Source organism: Pseudorca crassidens, chromosome 1, assembly GCF_039906515.1.
Source record: "Pseudorca crassidens isolate mPseCra1 chromosome 1, mPseCra1.hap1, whole genome shotgun sequence".
NCBI classification, from domain to species: Eukaryota; Metazoa; Chordata; class Mammalia; order Artiodactyla; family Delphinidae; genus Pseudorca; species Pseudorca crassidens.
The window spans coordinates 86,546,036-86,566,892 of record NC_090296.1 but is presented as its reverse complement, the minus strand read 5'-3'; the positions used below and the strand labels follow the sequence as shown (position 1 = coordinate 86,566,892).

Below are 20,857 nucleotides of genomic sequence, written 5' to 3'. Positions count from 1 at the left end.
TGCGGCTGGAACTACGAGGACCAGAATTCCTGCGCGCACGCGCGCTGCCATTGTGATGCTCCTTTCCCGGTAACTCGCCCTCTCAGGCAAACCTGAAGATAGCGGCAATTCTCCGGTGGGGGGCGGAGACACTCTTTGCCTGGCTCTCCTCCCCTTTCGTGATAGGCAATGGGACCAGCCAACCAACATGGCGGGCTTGGGACGCGCTCTCCAATCAGCACCTGTGGCGGAGAGGTGGGCGTGCGCACTGGCAGGGTAGGTGGGCTAGGCTGTGTCGGGTTGCGAAGGGGGAGAATAACGTCGGGTCGGGTCAGCGGGCGCTGCAGTAGTCGCCGCAGCGGCGATGGGAGCGGTGGGGACCAGGCGGCGGCGGAGGCGGCAGGAGGAGGAGCAGGAGCTGGCACAAGAGCAGCGGCTGGGGGCGGCCAGCAGCAGCAGTAACAGCAGCAGCCGCCGCCGCCAGTAAACGCGGACGGTACCCGAGGGGACTACCCAGCCGGCCGGCCCTCGAAGCCGCGCTCGGGTCCCGCCGCACTGGGCGGCGGGGGATGGGCAGGCGGCGGTCGTCCCGCTTGCTGAGGGTTGATCTCTGCCGGTCCCCGCCCTGAGCTGAACCCGAGCCCTCCGCCCGAAATCCCTGCGTCCGCCACGGCCCAGGTAGGACACACCCCCCGAGCCCCCAGGACGCCGCTGGGGGAGCCCAGCGTCCCGCCCTCCCTCAGTCCTGACCCCCTCCTCCGGCCGCACCCCTCGCCCAGTGACCGATACTGGTGCGGAGGGGAGGGGTACCGGAGACTCCTCGGTCGCTACCCACGCCCTGGGCTTGTGCCAGACCCAGTAGCTCCAAGTCGGAGACTGTTTCTCCCCCGTTTCCCTGGAGGGTTATGCCCCGTATCCCCAGAGGCTTTTGGTGTCTTCGCTGAACTTGGAGGGTCATAAAGCTTCGTTCTGTTTCTCTCTCTGGGGGTGACCCACATACCACTTGTATTCATGCTGCTTTAGGTACCAGGACTGAACACAGATGATTCTCAGGATATATTCTCAGGATATACTGAACGCTTCTTTCCCACCCCGCTTCCTCAAATCTAATAGAAGAGGGCATGGGACTATAGAATCTGTTTGTTGTGTAGTAACGACAGTGGAGGCCATGACTTTATGGTACTTAAGGTGCGAAGTAGACCTGAGGGATTTGCTCGTCATTTGCTTTGACTAAGATGATGTTGACAACCCGGGATGCTGTGGGAGGGACAAAAGACTCCACACGTATTTACTGTTAAATCAGAAGTAAATAATACATTGGGATGCCAGGATACTTTATCCACAGTGAACTTAATTTTGTTTCAGTCGTGGTTGCATTAGAGGTAAAAATGACATTGAGTTGTACTTTGCTTTAAATTAAAGTTGATAGGTGGCAGCAATCCGGTATTAACTCTTTTCGTCCCTCGCTTTAGAAATTGTTCTATGTTTGAACATTAAAGAGGGCAATTTTATAATAACCTGTGTATTATGTAGAGATGTTTTGGTTTTAAATAGAAGTTAAGTTTTTTAAGGCGTGTATGAGGATCATAATATTATGAATGGGCACATGTACACACCCGGAGGATCCACTCTGTGTTTTGTTACAGTGTTTGGTTCTGAGCCATTAGTAAAAGTTTCATTGGCTTCTAAATACTGGTTTGCTAGGATAGACCATAAAGATGTATTTGCTGTTTTCTTTTGGCTAAATGTAATAGAGTACCGTTCATTTGAGGGGGAAGAGGTGATGGGAGATGGATTTTAAAGCTGAATGTTATGTATTTCTTTTCTATTTATTTAAATAAAGCAGTAATGATGGCAAATATTACTTATATGACTAAGCTTGAAGAATTCATCCTAAGTCTAAACATTTTTCAGATAACAAGTGTGTGGACTTGGATGATGTATTGTGCTCTTTTGAAATTGAAAATGTACTGAAAGGAATCTCTCTAATTTAGAAGCTTATGTTTTCCTGTATGATACATTTTTATCAAGGCACTAAAGGGGATGTTTGAAGCATGGTAATAAAGGAAAGTCTTTCTAACACTTTTCCTTTATGATAGAATGTTAAAAAATGCTTTTTCTTCTTTTAGTTTTAGACACATAAAAGAAATTGAAGTCCCTAGCTTCATTAATTTAATTTGTAATATGAAATTGAAATAAATTTGGTCTTCAGTAGTGGTCTAAGAATGGAATATCTTGCTCATTATCTTGTAGTACGGTTAATACATAATTTAGCAAATTCTTTATTGTACTGTGTATGACTTCAGATATTTGTGTCTTCTTTTGACTTTCTTTTAAATACTTATTATTTTAATGCCTCAGGAAATCTTCGTGAGAGTAGGCTTATGTGCTTTAGCAAAATGAACTCACTTATGCAGGGCTTCAAATATCTCTAATGTAGTGTTAGAAGTGAAGTTTGTATAATGCAGACAACTTTTGAGGGTATTTTACATTAAAAAAATACACTAAAATGTGAGTTAGTGATAGATTGTTGGTTTTTCATTGTAAACAAATATTACAGAGCTGAATATGCTATGATCATGGAATATAACTTTGGTGGCGGGGGCAGGCAATTCTTTATAAGTTTTATAACTTAATGTATAGAAATGACAACTTAATTGCAATTCATGAGAGACTTTGAGCTGGAACCACGCAAATTAGATACTCTCAGATTCCTAATCCTCATAATAAATGTTTGTTGCCTGGAAAAAAAAAAAAAACAAAAAACAGTATAAAACAAGAGAAAATGTTTAGTGAGCATTATTAAACTAGTGACTTCTGAATTGATTAGCAAAATAAAATAGCCTTTAAGAACTAATGGAGAATATAGCTTGCTTCCTTTCCCACTTAAAAAAAAATCTCCGATAGAAAAATTCTTTTATAGGTATGTGGCATTCTTTACAGTTTGAGTGCATGTTACACAGAATTATTCTAGCCATGTATTCCTTTGCTATTTTGGGGGCTCTTAAGAAAGACTCAAAATATAGCTGGAGCTATGTCAATTTATTTGATTAGTAATAAATATGGCGGGACATCCAATATTTATAGGTTTTGAAATATGAAATTAAACATTTGTACTGTTTTACTTCATTGTCATATTTTTTGTTACTCAGTATATTGTGAACAATAGTGATGATGGTGGTAGATTTTTTTCCCCTAGGCTTCAGTGGATAGAATCCTTGGGTTAAAAATACTTTTTTTTTTTTTTTTTTAACAGTTTTTGTGCTGTAAATACTCAGTGCTTTCAGGTTAAATATCATACATCCATATTTGATAAAAGACCCTTTAAGTCTATATGAAAAAAGTTGGGTTTTTAGAGCTGAATTTTGAACATAATTCCAACATATTACTGCTCACAAGTTTCTGTCCTCAGTATCTTGTAATCCTTGGTTGTAAGTTTAAAATATAGATTGACATATTATTTACCTAACATCAATGTCAGTTTTGCCAGAAAGTTTCGTCTTTTAAACAGGTGATTTTTAAGCAGACTTCTTGGTATATTTTCATTTATGTTATATGACTTTAAGTTAAGCATAATGATTCCTTGTGGTTATTATTTTATGTGTTCTTAATACTTGAGTCTATAATACTTATCAACTTTTGTCAACATTTTGGAATTTTTCTGTGATTTTTTCCTTGATATTTTGGGATGTTGATAGCTGCTTTTTATTGTGTTAAGCAATTTACTTTCACTTCAATTAGAGTAGCACTTCCCAAGGTAAAAAAATTAAGTGTTCTTTGAAAAGCACCTCAATACTCTGTAAATGGCCTATATGGGAAAAGAATCTAAAAAGGAGTGGACATATATATAACTGCTTCACTTTGCTGAACACCTGAAACTAACACAACACTGTAAATCAACTACACTCCAATAAAAATTTAAAAACAAAAAACAAAACAAAAAAACCCTGGCTTGTTGTAGTGTTTTCTGAAGAATGGGAGGTAATAGATTCTTAGCTCCCTTTGATAATGTCAAGATTTAACCTAACCATGTTTAAGAATCTATATTATATATTATATATATATTTTAGAGAATTTACATCTTTATTGAAAATAAAAATCAGTATTTTTTAATATTTGCATTAGAAAACTTACTTGCCATTATGTCTGTTTTTACTAAAATGCTTTTATCATTATTTTTATACTTGGATTTTTTTTTTTTGGTCTTTCTGACGTTCCAAGGTAATTACCTTTTTAAAAAAAATGATTTTGCATTGTTTCCCTGAGCTTGTTCTAACCATGTGATCATCTCAATACTGTATTTTGCTAATATTGGTCTAACATTTAGTTTTCCGTGTGTGCTGTGTTTTATGGATTAAGTTTGGAAACCCCTGCCCCCTGCTTTTTTCCTTGATCTACTAAGTGCCTCGGTTTCTAAAATTTTTCAGAAACTTTTCTTTCTTTTTTTTTTTTTTTGTGGTACATGGGCCTCTCACTGTTGTGGCCTCTCATGTTGCGGAGCACAGACTCCGGACGCGCAGGCCCAGCGGCCATGGCTCACGGGCCCAGCCGCTCCGCGGCATGTGGGATCCTCCAGGACTGGGGCACGAACCCATGTCCCCTAGCATCGGCAGGCAGACTCTCAACCACTGCGCCACCAGAGAAGCCCTCTCAGAAAAGGTTTTATCAACATTTTTCAATGACCAGTAATGCAGAGATGAGGGGAGGAAAATAGGGGGAAAAAATGAATAACTAAAGAGAAAAATGTGAGCCTTGCTTCTTATGAAATTCGATTTGAAAAAATCAGCCGGGGGCTTCCCTGGTGGCGCAGTGGTTGAGAGTCTGCCTGCCAATGCAGGGGACACGGGTTCGAGCCCCGGTCTGGGAAGATCCCACATGCCGCGGAGCGACTAGGCCCGTGAGCCACAATTACTGAGCCTGCGCGTCTGGAGCCTGTGCTCTGCAACAAGAGAGGCCGCGACAGTGAGAGGCCCGCGCACTGCAATGAAGAGTGGCCCCCACTTCCTGCAACTAGAGAAAGCCCTCGCACAGAAACGAAGACCCAACACAGCCATAAATTTAAAAAAAAAAAAAAAAAAATCAGCTGGAAGCTAAATAGTATGGTAGATAGTAAGCTAGATTAGGACTTCATTTATTAGGGACTTATGTAGCACTTAAAAAATTCAACATGTCCAAGGCCAAAGTCAGTCCACTTTTAACTTCTGTAATTTTAAATGAAGGTGTCACGATTTAATCAGTCACACAAATTCAAAAATCCCATTAATTTAATTTTTTAGGCTGCTTCTTTTCCCTGGTTCTACATGCACAAAACCTCTCCTTTTCATTTCTACTGCTACCATCTTAATTTAGCGTCTCTGATCCTCATTATCGCTCCTTAGAACTACTGCAGTAGTCTCATTAAATATTTCAGTATCTACCGTGTTACCGTGGTAGGGGTTAGAGATTCAGTAGGGAACAAGACAGAAATTATCTCACTTTTGGAACTTGCAATACAGTGGGAATAGACAATTGTAGAACAAGGAATTACAAGTGTTCCAAGTATCATGAAGGGAAAATGCAGACGACCACATAAACGTATTAACTGACGGACCTAACAGTCCGGGGATGGGTTCAGGGAAGTCTTCGTTTTATCAACCACAGTTTATTCTACATACTCTACCAGTTTTGGAGGTTAGTGGATATGTTATAGCTGTAAGTAGTTAAAAAATTAAAAATAAATGTTTTAAAATAAAGATATTTAATAAAAATTAAATGTTCATACAATTCCTGAAACAGCTTTAGACAAATCCTTTCCAAACACCAGAACACTTTGAAAACTTTTGCTCTAAAGAGGCCACCCTCTCCCTCCAATATGGGTTTTGACTTTGGGTTCTCCCAGGCCTCAGTTGCTTAAGTACTGACAGAATTCCTATGTTATATTTCATACTCTTTGAACCTCAGAAGTTAGGACTAGGCATTTCCAGTAGGAGGGTATGTATGGTTACAAGAAAGAGGTCTTTCAGATAAATAGTTAGAGTCTCTTTGTAGCCAGAGTCCAGCAGCTTATAGGTGAGTTATTAAATGTACAAGTAACTAGGATATAGTTTGAACATCTTTGTAAGTTTAAAATTATATAAATTCATTTGTAAATCAGAAAAAAGTATCCCTTATCATATGCTGGCTCCTAATTTTTGGTTTATAAAATAAGGTTAGAATAGCCACAAATCTCATAAATTAATAAATGCTTACTAGACAGATGAATAAAACTGTTAATTGTGCTTCAAGGTGAGATCTGAATCTTTTCTCATCTCTATGATAACATATCATGAGTCATTAGATTACTTAACCTCTCTTTGCTTCGGTTTTGATTTTTTTTTTTTTTTTTTTTTTTTTTGCGGTACGCGGGCCTCTCTCTCACTGTTGTGGCCTCTCACGTTGCGGAGCACAGGCTCCGGACATGCAGGCTCAGCGGCTATGGCTCAAGGGCCTATCCGCTCCGCGGCATGAGGGATCTTCCCGGACCGGGGCACGAACCCGTGTCCCCTGCATCGGCAGGCGGACTCTCAACCACTGCGCCACCAGGGAAGCCCCTTTTTTTTTTTTTTCTAGTTTTTCTATTTTTAAAAAGGGAAGTTAATATACTTAAAATCCAATTACAATGAAGATCACTACAGAGAAGATTCTTCATTGATTTTTTTTTTCTTTGTCTTAGTTGGAGGATCATAGGCAATGCTTTGTCTGGTTGATGTGGCTACAGTAGATTTTACCCAAGGAATTGTCTTGTTTAATGTTTTCCTTACTATCTTTTTTTTCTTTAATTTTAATTAACTAATTTATTTTTGGCTATGTTGGGTCTTTGTTGCTGCACATGGGCTTTCTCTAGTTGCGGCAAGCAAGGGCTACTCTTCATTGCGGTGTGTGGGCTTCTCGTTGCAGTGGCTTCTCTTGTTGTGGAGCATGGGCTCTAGGCATGCAGGCTTCAGTAGTTGTGGCACGCGGGCTCAATAGTTTTGGCTTGTGGGCTCTAGAGCGCAGGCTCAGTATTTATGGCACGTGGGCTTAGTTGCTCCGTGGCATGTGGGGTCTTCCCGGACCAGGGCTCGAACCCGTGTCCCCTGCATTGGCAGGTGGATTCTTAACCACTGTGCCACCAGGGAAGCCCTTTCCTTACAATCTTGACATGTAAGTTACACTGTACTTTCTGTAAGGGAAGAATTTGTTTATGTGTTGTTAGTATCAGTAGCCAGGGAGAGGTGAACTAGGTTGTTTACACTTTTATTCTGTTGTAGGTAATTGTAACCATAACTGACTTGTAAAATTTCTCTTCACTTTTAATAGATATTTTACTTTCTTGAATATATTTATGAGCTCAGAGAGATTCCATGCTGCTGGAAGTATAATTTATCTCCTGTTAAAGTTTAGAAGGAACAGTTGAAGTGTGAGTGGTGACTAAATTTTCTTTCTCTTTTGCTATCAACAAATAGGGTTATTTGTACATCTTCATCTCTTTTTACTAACACTTTATAGAGAGGCTCTTGCTAAAACCTGCAGGGTTAAAAAAAAATCTCATGGGGTTTATCCTATTCTTGACCCTTCTGTTGTTTACATTACTGTTATTAGATATTTTGAAAAGCTTAACTGGTTTGTAGTCTTTGTAAACTTGTGTCTGCACCTCAGCTTGTTTTATCTTGAGACATAATTTAGTTTCTTGTAATGTGAAAAATGTATTATTTTGACTTTTGAGATGTTTGATGAAGAGATAGCCACTCTGCATCTAACTATATTTTAATCTATTTTTGGAATATTAATCAGGTATCCTAAATATTATCTACTTAACAGATCATGATGACTTTGAAAACATCTGATTTTTTGTTTTAATAGGGGATGTTCAGTGTGTTGATAGTTTTCATCAAATTTGGAAAAATTTCAGACATTTTTTCTTCAGGTTTTTTTTTTTTAAGCATGCAATCTCTTTGGGCCCAATAAATGTATCCAGAAATTAAAATATCTACTAAAAGTGGAGAGAAACTTTATATAAGATAGTATGGTTACAATAACTGACAACAAAATAAAAGTATAAACAACCTCTCTATTCTCTCCTTCTGGGACTCCAGTTATATGTATGTTAGGCTTTTAAAAAATTTTTATTTATTTTTGGCTGTGTTGGGTCTTCATTGCTGTGCGTGGGCTTTCTCTAGTTGCAGCGAGCGGGGGCTACTCTCTGTTGCGGTGCCTGGGCTTCTCATTGCAGTGGCTTCTCTTGTTGCGGACCACGGGCTCTAGGTGTGTGGGCTTCAGTAGTTGTGGCTTGTGGGCTCTAGGGTGCAGGCTCAGTAGTTTGGGCGCACGGGCTTAGTTGCTCCACGGCATGTGGGATCTTCCTGGACCAGGGCTCGAACCCGTGTCCCCTGCATTGACAGGCTGATTCTTAACCACTGCACCACGAGGGAAGTCCATGTTAGGCTTTTTGATGTTATCCCATTGCTCACTGATTCTCTGTGTGGTTTCTGTCTTTTTCTATTGTCTGTTTCATTTTGGATGATTCCTTTTTCTTTCTTTTTTAAAAAAATATTTATTTGGCTGCTTTGGGTCTTGGTTGCAGCCCGTGGACTCTTCCTTGTGTCGCGCAGGCTCTAGAGTGTGTGGGCTCGGTAGTTGTGGTGCGCAGGGTTCTCTAGTTGTGGCACGCGGGCTCTAGAGTGCTCAGGCTTAGTTGCCCTGTGGCATGTGGGATTTTATTTCCCCGACAGGGATCAAACCTGCATCCCCTGCATTGGAAGGCGGATTCTTAACCACTGGACCACCAGGGAAGTCCTGGATGATTCCTTTTTCTGTATCTTCAACTTCACTAATCCTTTATTCCACAGTGGTTAATCTGGTGTTAATCCTATCTAGTGTATTTTTTAAATCTCAGGTATATACTTCTTATGTCTGGAAGTTCATTTAAAAAATATTTCCCATTTCTTTCCTTATGCTTAATGGTTTTCTCTGTTTCTTTGAATATATTTATAATAGCTGTTTTAAAGTCCTTGTCTACCATTCTGTCATCTGCACCATTTCTAAGTCTGTTTTTATTGATTGATATTTCTCCTTGTTTGTGTCCCTGCTAATTTCTGTTTGGATGCTCGACGTTGTAATTTTATACTGTCATGTGCTGGATTTTTTTTTTTTTTTAATTCCTGTAAATATTATGGGGATTTGTTCTGGGATACAATTAAGCTATTTGAAAATAGTTAGATGCATTCATGGCCCTGGATGTTTTTAAAGTTTTTTTTTTTTTTCATTCTGTTTGGTGATTATACAAACTATTCACAGCCCTGTGTGAACATTAAGGATTGTTCCTGCCTGCCTCTTTCCAGGGGTTCTTTACCCTGGCCTTGATTGATTCTGTACACACATGCACTCATAAGTACTCGCCAAAGTTTCAAGAGGAACCCTCTCTAGATATCCAGAGTTCTGTCTGCACAGCTCTTCAGTGTTCTGCCCTGCCTTGGCCTCCTCAAAACTCTGAATTCTGTCTCTTCAACTCAGCGAGACTGATGGGCTCTGTTTGGGTTCCTCATTCCTGTGCTGCAGCCTGGAAACTCTCCAGTCAGTGAGCTGGGGGCAGTCTTAAGGCTTACCTCATTTATTTCCCTTCTCTCGTGGATCCATGTTCTGTGCTGCCTATTGTCTAGTTCTAGTGTCTAAAGTCCATTGTTTCATATATTTTGTCTATTTTTCCCATTTAAGTTGGGAGGCTAAATCTGGTCCCTGTTACTTCGGTGGTCAGAAGCCGAAGTGGTCTGGTGGGTATATTGAAATGTCAAACAAAGAGGAGTCATATTTCAAAGTTATGCTGTCATTAGAAATCTGGGTATTATCTTTATGCCCAAATAATAGCTTCAAAAATATTTTCCTTACTCTTTAGACACGTCATAACCTCTTCTGATGATTAATGCTAGCACTGTTCCCATTGAAATTAAAATTGTAGGTAAAAATAATTTTCCTATTTTTCTGTTAAAGAGCAGAATCTTACATAAGCTATATATGACACTTATAGAACCCTGTTGTTATCTGTTTAGTGAATTATCTAGCTTCCCCCAAATGTAGGAGAATTTTTTTGCTTCAGCCTTTCTAGATAATAGTAGTTGTAACTGGACTTCCTTTCCTCTTGCATTATATCCTCCCCTGCTCTGAAATCCTTCAGTGGCTCTTCCTGTCTATTGAAACTGAATGAAGTCCATCCTCTTCCTAGCCTGATTTTTAAACTTATTTATTTATTTATTTTTGGCTGCATTGGGTCTTCGTTGCTCTGCCTGGGCTTTCTCTAGCTGTGACGAGTGGGGGCTACTCTGGGCTACTCTTCGTTGCAGTGCGCGGGCTTCTCATTTGAGGTGGCTTCTCTTGTTGTGGAGCACGGGCTCTAGGCGCATGGGCTTCAGTAGTTGTGGCACATGGGCTAAGTAGTTGTGGCTTGCGGGCTCTAGAGTGCAGGATTAGTAGTTGTGGCGCATGGGCTTAGTTGCTCCGCAGCATGTAGGATCTTCCTTGATGAGGGCTCGAACCCATGTCCCCTGCATTGGCAGGCGGATTCTTAAGCACTGCACCACCAGGGAAGCCCCCTAGCCTGATTTTTACAATCTGAACTCAGTTTACCTTTCAGGTTTATGTATTCTTTCTCCACAATCAGAACTCTTTTCCATTTAGACTAATGTATGCATTCATTTTCTCATGTACTTGTATGTTTTGCTCCTTTCCTTTTCTGTGCCTTTGCTTACATCTTCAGTTAGTTCTTGTCATTAAACAAACCACCCGAAAGTTCAGGAGCTAAAACAATAATTTATTAACTATTATGTGGGTTGGCAGTTTGGCTAGGCTCAGCTGAATGGTTCTTTTGGTCTTGTTTGGGCTCATTTATGTGAAGCAGTCACCTAGCTTGGGTTTCCTCACTATCTGGATTCCAAAACCAGCAAAAGAGGGCAAGTCCAGTGCATAAGTGCTTTTCAACCTTCTGAGTCATGTTTGCTGATGTCCCATTGGTTAAAGCAAGTCATGGGGCCAACCTCAGTTTCCAGAATGGAGAAAGAAAATCTACCTTTCAGTGGCAGATGCAGCAAGGTCACATTGTAAAGGGATGTGTATACAGGAATGGGAGGAACTTTTGGCTATTTTGCAATCGCCAAACCGCTATAGATGTTATCCAGCTCCTCTAAGAAACATCGTATGATCATCCTAGCCCATGTTAGTCTCTCCCAGTTCTGATTTGTCGTATGCACTAGCCCTTGCAATTTGATGTTGGTTAACTTATATATTTTACCTTTTTTTTTTTTTTTTTTTTTGTGGTACGCGGGCCTCTCACTGCTGTGGCCTCTCCCGTTGCGGAGCGCAGGCTCTGGACGCGCAGGCTCAGCGGTCATGGCTCATGGGCCCAGCTGCTCCGCGGCATGTGGGATCCTCCTGGACCGGAGCACAAACCCGTGTCCCCTGCATCGGCAGGCAGACTCTCAACCACTGTGCCACCAGGGAAGCCCTACCTTTTATTTCATTTCATTTTTTTGAATTTTATCTATTTTTTTATACAGCAGGTTCTTATTAGTTTATTTTGCCTTTTAAATCCAGAGAATTACTATTAATTTCTGTTTTTGTATGATGTGTTCTACTTCAAAGAATAATTTGGAAATAATTGTTTAACTTCTTCCCTTGATTATACACTCATTGAGGGCAAAACTATGCATTATACTTCTTCCTACTCGTCTATGTATTTGTAACAATTTATTGAATGACTATATGTTAAATTTAAAAGTCAGCTCTCAATTATTTACTTGAGGACTACTTCTTTTCATTCAGCTGTCTAGGAGGTTAAAGATGTTTCATTCATTCTTCCATTCATTAAACATTTATTGAATGATTGTTCTGTGGTAGGTATTACGCTAGGTACTGAGAATACAAAGATGAGTAGAATTCTGCTCTTGACCTCAAGAAATTTATAGTCTTTTAGGAAGACATTGTAAATTGTCCTAGAAGATATGTCTTAGAAGACATGTAATTGTGCATGTGCTTCTAAGCCTCTTTCTTTACTCTGAACCTAGATTTCTGCTTCATGCTCAACTCACAGATTACCTGGCTTTTTACCATTGTATAGATGGGACAGTCTTCTGCTATCTGTCATACTGCTAGATGGTTGTTGCCTATCTAGTTTGTGTCTGGATTTCCCTGCTCTGGTTTATATGGCCATTATCTGTTACTGTTCTTTTTATAAGAGACATTAATTATAGGTACAGTTTAAATTTAGGTATTTTATTTACTTTATTTTTGGCTGTGTTGGGTCTTCATTGTTGCATGCGGGCTTTCTCTAGTTGTGGCAAGCTGAAGCTACTCTTCATTGAGGTGCACAGGCTTCTGATTGTGGTGGCTTCTCTTGTTGGGGAGCACGTGCTCTAGGTGCTCGGGCTTCAGTAGCTGCAGAGCGCAGTCTCAGTAGTTGCAGTGCACGGACTCAGTAGACATGACTCGCGGGTTCTAGAGTGCAGGCTCAGTTGTTGCAGCACATGGGCTCAGTAGACGTGGCTCGCAGGCTCTAGAGTGCGGGCTCAGTAGACGTGGCTCGCAGGCTCTAGAGTGCAGGCTCAGTAGTTGTAGTACACAGGCTGTAGAGCGCAGGCTCAGTAGTTGTGGCGCACGGGCTTAGTTGCTCTGTGACGTGTGGGATTGTCCCAGACCAAGGATCGAATCCGTGTCCCCTGCATTGGTAGGTGGTTTCTTACCCACTGTGCCACCAGGGAAGCCCCCTGTACAGTTTAAAGAATAATTATAAGGCCAAGTGGTCAAGAAATAGAACATTGCCAGCATCTCAGAAGCCCTTTCCTTATCTCCTTTTCTTACCCCCAAAGGAATTCATTCTTGTGCTTTTTATGAAAAATCATGTCCTTGTTTTTTCTTTATAGACTTACTACCTATACTTGCATCCCTATTTAACATAGTTTAGTTTTGCTTAATTTTGAACCTTACATAGAAGGACTTATGTTGTAAGTATACTTTTGTCTTGCTTGATTTTTTTCAATGTCTATCCTGAGATTTAGTCATGTAGTTCAGAGTAGCAGTAGTTTCATTTTCTTAGCATATTTTTTGTGGCAGGTAGAATAATGGTCCCCCCAAAGATACTCACTTTCTAATCCCTGAAACTTCCGAATATGTTACCTTATAGGCAGAATGGACTTTGCAGGTGTGATTAACTTAAAGCTCTGAGTTGGGAAGATTATCCTTGATTTTCCAGGTGGGTTTAGTGTACTCACAAGGGTCCTGTAAGAGGGAGGCATGTATATTTTGTCAGAGAGAAGTAAGGAGATGTGATGATGGAAGCGGAGGTCAGAGAGATTTGAAGATGCTAACTACACTACTCCAGCTTTGAAGGTGGAGGATGCCGCCATGAGCCAAAGAATGAAGGCAACTTCTAGAAGTTGGAAAACGCAAGGAAGAGGATTCTCCTCTAGAGCCTCCAGAAGGAGCATAGCCTTGCTGATACCTTGATTTTAGCCCCAGTGGAAGCCTGGACTTCTGATCTCCAGAACTGTAAGACTATAAATTTATGTTGTTTTGCTGCTAAATTTGTGGTAATTTGTTACGTCAGCAGTAGGAAGCTAGTACATTTTTTCATTGTATGAGTATATTATAATTTATCCATTCTTCTCTTGCTGGACATTTGGGTTGTTTCAGTTTTTGGCATTTATGGACAGTGTGACTGAAAATTCTTGTACATATTTCCTGGTGCACGTGAGAGAAGAGTGTCTTTAGGATATACCTAGGAAAAGGGTTGCTGGGTCACAGTATGTGCATATTTTCAGCTTTACTTTATAATACAGAACTATTTTCCAAAGTACATTCCTACTAGCAGTGTGTGAGAGTCTTTACTTTTTATATTTAAATAATTTCTTTTTTTATATTCACTATGACAGTGCTTCCTTTTTTTACGTAGGTGGGTACTCAAAATTTGCTTCAAGTGAAAGCACATTTGGGAACTAATTTATACTTTTTCCAACCTAGAAATAGTAGGTTTATTTTTATTCCCTTTTTGGTCAACTAATTTTTCTGTTAACTTTAAGAGCAAAATTATAACAATGCAAATGCTATAATTTAATTTGTAATCATAGTTGTAGAGTAATAATTTCTCTTGCTGACAAAAACATTTCTATATGAATTTGTTAAGTAATACTTGCATACTAGGTTTAAATTCTAGTCTTCCATGCAAACATGATTATTTTCTTTCATCAACATTCAAGCACTTCAGGGACTGTTTTGGATAACATTATGTTTGTGAATGTGACTGTTTCTTCTTCTGTTGGCTAAGAAGCATGCAAAATGACGTAGTAAGTAATGATTACCATTTATTGGGCACAGTCAGTGTAGCAGGCACTGTGATGAGTAAGCACTTTACATATATCATGTATTATCACTTTTAATCCTTAAATAGCCACAGTTGTTATCTCTTTTCTATAGTTGAGGAAATTGAGGCATAGAGAAGTTAAGTAGTGGGTCCTAGGTTTTACAGCCAGGATTTGAATCTAGGTAGTGTGGTCTCCCCCTCCCTGCACAGCTGTGGGATCTTTGTTCTCTGACCAGGAATTGAACCCAGCCCCTTGGCAGTGAGAGCACGGAGTCCTAACCACTGGGCCGCCAGGGAATTCCCCAGATAGTCTGGTCTTAATCTCTATTCTGTGAGGTCCCTGGAGCTAAAAGACAATAAACACACTGCAGTGTTATTAATTTCTCAGACAATACTCTTGTAGGGAGTTATCTTCATTAAGTATGGTTTGGTCTGGTTTATGTTTTTGGAATTCTTATATTAGTACAGTTTTTATCCATTTGCCTTTGTGTCTTATCATTTTTATTTTCATTCTCCTTTTAGTTCTCATTTTTCCTCTCATCTTTCTGTTATACTCGTATATGTGAACCTGTATGACTTATAAATTACATACAGTTTGATATCTCATTTTCATCTGGTTAATTAAATTACTTCACCAAATATCTATTGATTAACTGCAAAGTTCATAATTTTTGATTATGGCAGAGAATATAGTGACTATGATATGGTCTTCATCATCCCCTAGTTTGTAATCTAGGGGATTATCAGTATTTACTTTTTAATTTGTTGGCTATTTTTCTTCTCAATCTTTTTCTACCAAGCAAATGTTTCAAATGATTTTTCACCACATGGTATTTTACAAGTTGAATCTCCATTTAGTATGTTCTGTCTGTATTTTGATCATCTTTGGGTCTGTTTTGGCAACACCTCCAGATTTAGCATCACTGTCTGAATTCATTATCATGCTGTTTACTTTCTATTTTAGGTCATTGAAGATATTGCCAAAGAGGAATTATTTAAGTTCTTTCTTGCAGTATCTCATTTTCTTGCACCAAGATCATTTTAAAGCTATTAGCTTACTGAAAAAATGAATCCCAAACAGTTATTTGACAGCATTGATACTGCAGCCAGATTACATTAATTTTTTCAGATATAATTTTTGATGTGGAATCAAAAAGAACCTGTGGTTCGTGTACAACTTTGAGAAACTATTGTCTTACACCAGTGAAGCCTGGTGTGTTAGTTATCTATGGCTGCATAACAAATTACCCCTAACTTACTGTTTTAAAACAACAGCATTATTTCACAGAATCTGTGGGTCAGGATTTTGTGTGTGACTCAGCCATCTGGGTACTCTGTTTCAAGATGAGTCAGAGACTGCAATTAAGGTAGGCTGTAGTCATCAAGAGGCACAACTGAGGAAGGATCTGTTTCCAAGCTTACTCCAGTGGTTGTTGGCATGATTCCATTCCTTGTGGGTGGTTGGACTGAGGGCTGTTGGTACCTTTTGTAAGTGGAATCATATGCTAGCAGAGGTTGTCCTAGCACATGGGTCTTTCCTTGGGGCAACATGGCAGCTTTCCTCATCAGAGCAAGCAAGTAGGAAGAGCCAGAGAGAGACAATGAGCAAGGTAGATGTCACAATCTTTTATATCTGGGAAGTGATATCCTGTCACTTTTGCTGTATTCTGTTCATTAGAGTCAAGTGACTGGATCCACCCACACTAAAGGGGAAGGGATCAATAACATGAGATAGGGATTATTGGGAGCCATTTTAGAAGCAATCTAGTACACCTCAGTAGCTTACAGGATTCTGGGCTTTTCCCTTAGGGTTCAATTTCTAATTGGAACAGGTGTATTTTTAGCTTTATATTAGTATCTTGAAGGACTCTATCCAGGATACTACTTTGTTTCATGATCTTTCTACTGGTAATTTAAAGTGAGATATGGTGAAAATTATTTGGTAATTATATTTCTGAGGGATACCTAGTAGTGTTAGAAACTTTTTTCATGGTAAAATATACATTAGATTTTCCATTTTAACTCTTTTTAAGTGTACAACTCAGTGGCATTAAGTATATTAACATTGTTCTGCAACCATCACCACAATTCATCTCCAGAACTTTTTCATCTTCCCAAAAATGAAACTTTGTACCCACACTAAATCCCTATTACCTCCTCCTTGCAGCCCCTGGCAACCACTAGACAGAAACTACCTTCTGTCTCTATGAATTTGACTAATCTAGCTACCTATTATAAATGGAATCATATATTTGACCTTTTGAGATTGGCTTTTTTCACTTAACATAAGGTCTTCAAGGTTCATTCATGTTGTACCATGTGTAAGAATTTCCTTCCTTTTTAAAATTGAATAATATTCCTTTGTATATATGTGCTACATTTTTGTTTATCCATTCATCTGTCATTTGGGATGGACACTTGAGTGCTTCTGCCTCTTGGCTCTAATGAATAATTCAGCCATGAACACTGGTGTACAAAATATCTTTTTGAGTCCCTCCTTTGAATTTTTTGGAGTATATACTCAAAGGTGGAATTGCATAATTATATCATAATTCTATGTTTAATTTTTTTGAGGAACCTCCAGTACTGTTTTCTACAGTGGCCGCACCATTTCACATTTCCTCATTCCTCATTTCCATCAGCAATGCACATGGGTTCCACTTTCTCCACAATTTTGCCAACCCTTATTTTCATGTTTTTTGATAGTTATTCTAAATGGGTTGTAAAGTGGTTTGATTTGTATTTTCCTAGTTAATTAATGATGTTGAGCATCTTTCCATTCTTATGATCCTTCGTATATTTTCTTTGGAGAAATGTCTATTCAGGTTTTTTGCCCATTTTTAAAATTGGGTTGTTTGTTATTTTGTTGTTGAGTTGTAGGATTTCTTTATATATTCTAAATGTTAACCCCTTATCAGATATATTATTTGCAGATATGTTCTCCCATTCCATAGGTTGCCTTTTTACTCTTTTGATGGACACTTCATCAAAATTATTTGTTTTTAATTTTGATGAAGTCACTTTATCTGTTTTTTTCTTCTTTTGGTGTCATATCCAAGAAATCATTGCCAAATCCAATGTCATGAAGCTTTTCCCCTATGTATTGTTCTAAGAGTTTTATAGTTTTGGATCTTACATTTAGTTCTTTGATCCAGTTTCAGTAAATTTTTATATACGGTATAAAGTAAGGGTCCAGCTTTATTCTTTAGCATGTGGATATCCAGTTTATCCAGTGCCATTTGTTGAAAAGATTGATCTTTCCCCGTTGAATGGTTTTGGCACCCTTCTCTAAAAATTTTTTGACCATATATGTGAGGCTTAAAAATTATAACTTTTAAAAATAGTGTTTTTCTACTTATTGTAAAAATACATGTTTACTATAGTAAATTTACAGAAGAGGAGTCTATCCCAAGAAAATAATCATACTATATAGGAATAACCATAGTTCATAGTTGGTAAATATGAGTTCAGGCTTTTTTTTAAAAAAATTAATTTATTTTTGGCTGTGTTGGGTCTTCGTTGCTGTGCACCTGCTTTCTCTAGTTGCGGTGAGCGGGGGTTACTCCTTGTTGCGGTGCGTGGGCTTCTCATTGTCGTGGCTTCTCTTGTTGCGGAGCACGGGCTCTAGGCGCTCAGGCTTCAGTAGTTGTGGCATGTGGGTTCAGTAGTTGTGGTTTGCCAGCTCTAGAGCTCTGGCTCAGTAGTTGTGGCGCACGGGCTTAGTTGCTCCGCGGCGTGTGGGATCTTCCCAGACCAGGGCTCGAACCCGTGTCCCCTACATTGGCAGGTGGATTCTTAACTGCTGCACCACCAGGGAAGCCCCTATATGTATACTTTTTAAAAAAATAGAAATGAGATCATATATATTGTTTCATAAGTCACTAAAGAATATTTTTTCATGTTTAAATGTTCTTCTACAAGTTGCATTTTAAATTTAATTTTCATTTTTAATCAGTTAAATATGCACATAATTTAAAAAGTTGAATGATTCTGTACACTTCTTTATAGAAAAGAAGAGTCTCCTGGCCTCCCCACTCTGCCCTTTTTGCTGATTCTTTTGGTATTTACCTCCATATCTCAAATGAACATGCTTGTATTGCTGCTGATTAATTTTTAAATTTTAGTCATTATTTATTGGCTTTCCACTATGGAAGGTGAGGATTTAGCTTTTCACAGCCTATCTCAGCTAGGTCCTCCGATTTTCCATTAATATTATAGTTTAATTTTGGTTAGGGCAGTATTCAGAATTTAAGTTATTATGACTCTGTAAATGCTTTTGACATCTAAGTCATGAAATTTATATCTGTATAGGTATAGATGTAGGTATATAGTATGAGTAACTTTTCTACACTGGTTTTTTTTTCCTGGAAGTAATAATTGTATTGTGTTTTTCTTTGATTAGTTTTCTAACCTAATTCAATTCCAAACCAGTTGCACAACTCTTCTCTTATTGCATTTAGGTTCAAGTGAATATTCTACCAATAGCATTACCTATGAGAAGTCTCTCCTGGAGTACCTATTGTCCTAAAGGCTAGGGACCATGATTTATTTATCTTAGTATTCCCACAGTTTTTGGCAGGGTACTCATCAAATGTTTGTTTATTGAAAGAATGATTGGTAAAAGTTCAGATTGTAGAATATTTTAAAATTTACCCAAATAACTTTGTATATAATAAATCAAGATTATTAATAGATTGATTCAAATATAGATTTGTATAACATAATTTAGCCATTCTCAAACTCTCTAGTCTCAGGACCTCTTATCAATCTTAAAATTTATTGAGGACCCTAAAGAGTTGTTTATTTGTTTTATCATGGATTTATAGCTAATGATATTTCCTGTATTAAAATTAAAACATATTTTAAGTTTATTTATTTTAAAATAATAAAGCTGGGCTTCCCTAGTGGCACAGTGGTTAAGAATCCACCTGCCAGTGCAGGGGGCATGGGTTCGAGCCCTGGTCTGGGAAGATCCCACATGCAGCTAAGCCCATGCGCTTTACAACTACTGAGCCTGTGCTCTAGAGCCCATGAGCCACAACTGCTGAGCCCATGTGCCACAACTACTGAAGCCTGTGCACCTAGAGCCCGTGTTCCACAACAAGAGAAGCCACCGCAATGAGAAGCTCGCGCACTACAACGAAGAGTAGCCCCTGCTCACCACAACTAGAGAAGGCCTGCGCGCAGCAACGAAGACCCGATGCAGCCATAAATAAATAAATAATACTATTTTCCAAAACAGAAAAACAGGTGGTGAAATGAGTGGCATTGTTTTACATTTTTTCAAGTCTCTTTAACGTCTGACCCCATAGAAGACAGCCGGATTCTCATACTTCTGTGTTCAGTTTGTTGCAATATATTGCTTTGGTTGAAGCATATGAAGAGAATATGGCCTTATTCAGATACACTATTGGAAAAGGGAGGAATATTTTACTACCTTCTCAGATAATTGTGGATTTTCTTTTTATAAATTAATTTTATTTATTAAAAAAATTAACATGGTAAATGACTTTTTTGGGTTCTACAGTTCTATGAGTTCTAGCATGTGTGTAGATTCATGTAACCTTCACTATAATCATAATAATAATCGTAATAGTTCATAATAGTATTCATAAGTATTCATAATAGCTCTACAGTCCCCCAAAACTCCTTCATACTATCCCTTTATAATCATACCTTCATCCCACCTCTAACTCTTCGCAACAACTCATCTATTCTCTGTCACTCTAGTTTTATCCTTTTGAGAATGTCATATAAATATAATCATACACTATGTAACTTTTGGAGACCGGCAAGTGATGTCAAACATCTTTTCATGTATTTATTTGCAATCAGTATAACCTCTTTCGTGAAGTGTCTGTCTTTTGCCCAGTTTCAAATTGGGTCATTTGTTTTCTTACAGTTGAAATTTAAGTGTTCTCTATATATTTTGATACAAGCCCTTGGTTGGATATTATGATTTGCAAACATTTTCTTCCAGTATGTAGCTTGTCTTTTCATTTTCTTAACAGTGTCTTTCACAGAGTAAAAGTTTTCAATTTTGGTAAAGTTCAGTTTATCAGTTTTTTTTTTCTTTTATAAAATGTGCTTTAAGTATCATGTCCAAAATCCTTTGCAGAAAGATTTGCTTACCAGTTTATTTCTAAATGTTTTGTATTCTACATTTAGATCTGTGATGCATTGTGAGTTAAGTTTTGTATATAAGGTTTGAGGTTTAGATTGAGGTTCATTTTTTTACATACAGATGTACAGTTGTTCCAGCACTTTGTTGGAAATTGTCTCTTCTGTGTTGAATGGCCTTTGCGTCTTTGTCAAATATCACTTGGCCTAGAATAGGCAAAGCTATAGAGACAGAAAATAGACTAGTGGTTGCCAGGGACCAGGGAAAGGAGGGAATAGAGAGTGACAGCTAATAAGTATGGGGTTTCTTTTTTGGATGGTGAAAAAGTTCTGGAATTGGATAGTGGTGGTGAATACACAGCCTTGTGAATATACTACAAACCACTGAATTGTATACTTTAAAATGATGATATGTGG

The 20,857-nt window shown here is 38.7% G+C and overlaps 1 protein-coding gene across 3 annotated transcripts in view; it reads left to right on the top strand.

Annotated features, from left to right (window-relative positions):
* Positions 1-264: 264 nt before the first annotated feature.
* The window catches only part of TTBK2 (tau tubulin kinase 2), a 144,983-nt gene continuing 124,390 nt past the window's right edge, over positions 265-20,857 (top strand). Inside the window, exon 1 of one of the 3 annotated variants that reach the window (XM_067744706.1) lies at positions 265-657. The gene's annotated coding sequence lies outside the window, so the exon portion shown is untranslated. Of the gene's footprint in view, positions 658-13,186; positions 13,510-20,857 lie in introns of those variants that run through there. The other 2 variants (XM_067744735.1, XM_067744717.1) reach the window with 2 other exon arrangements.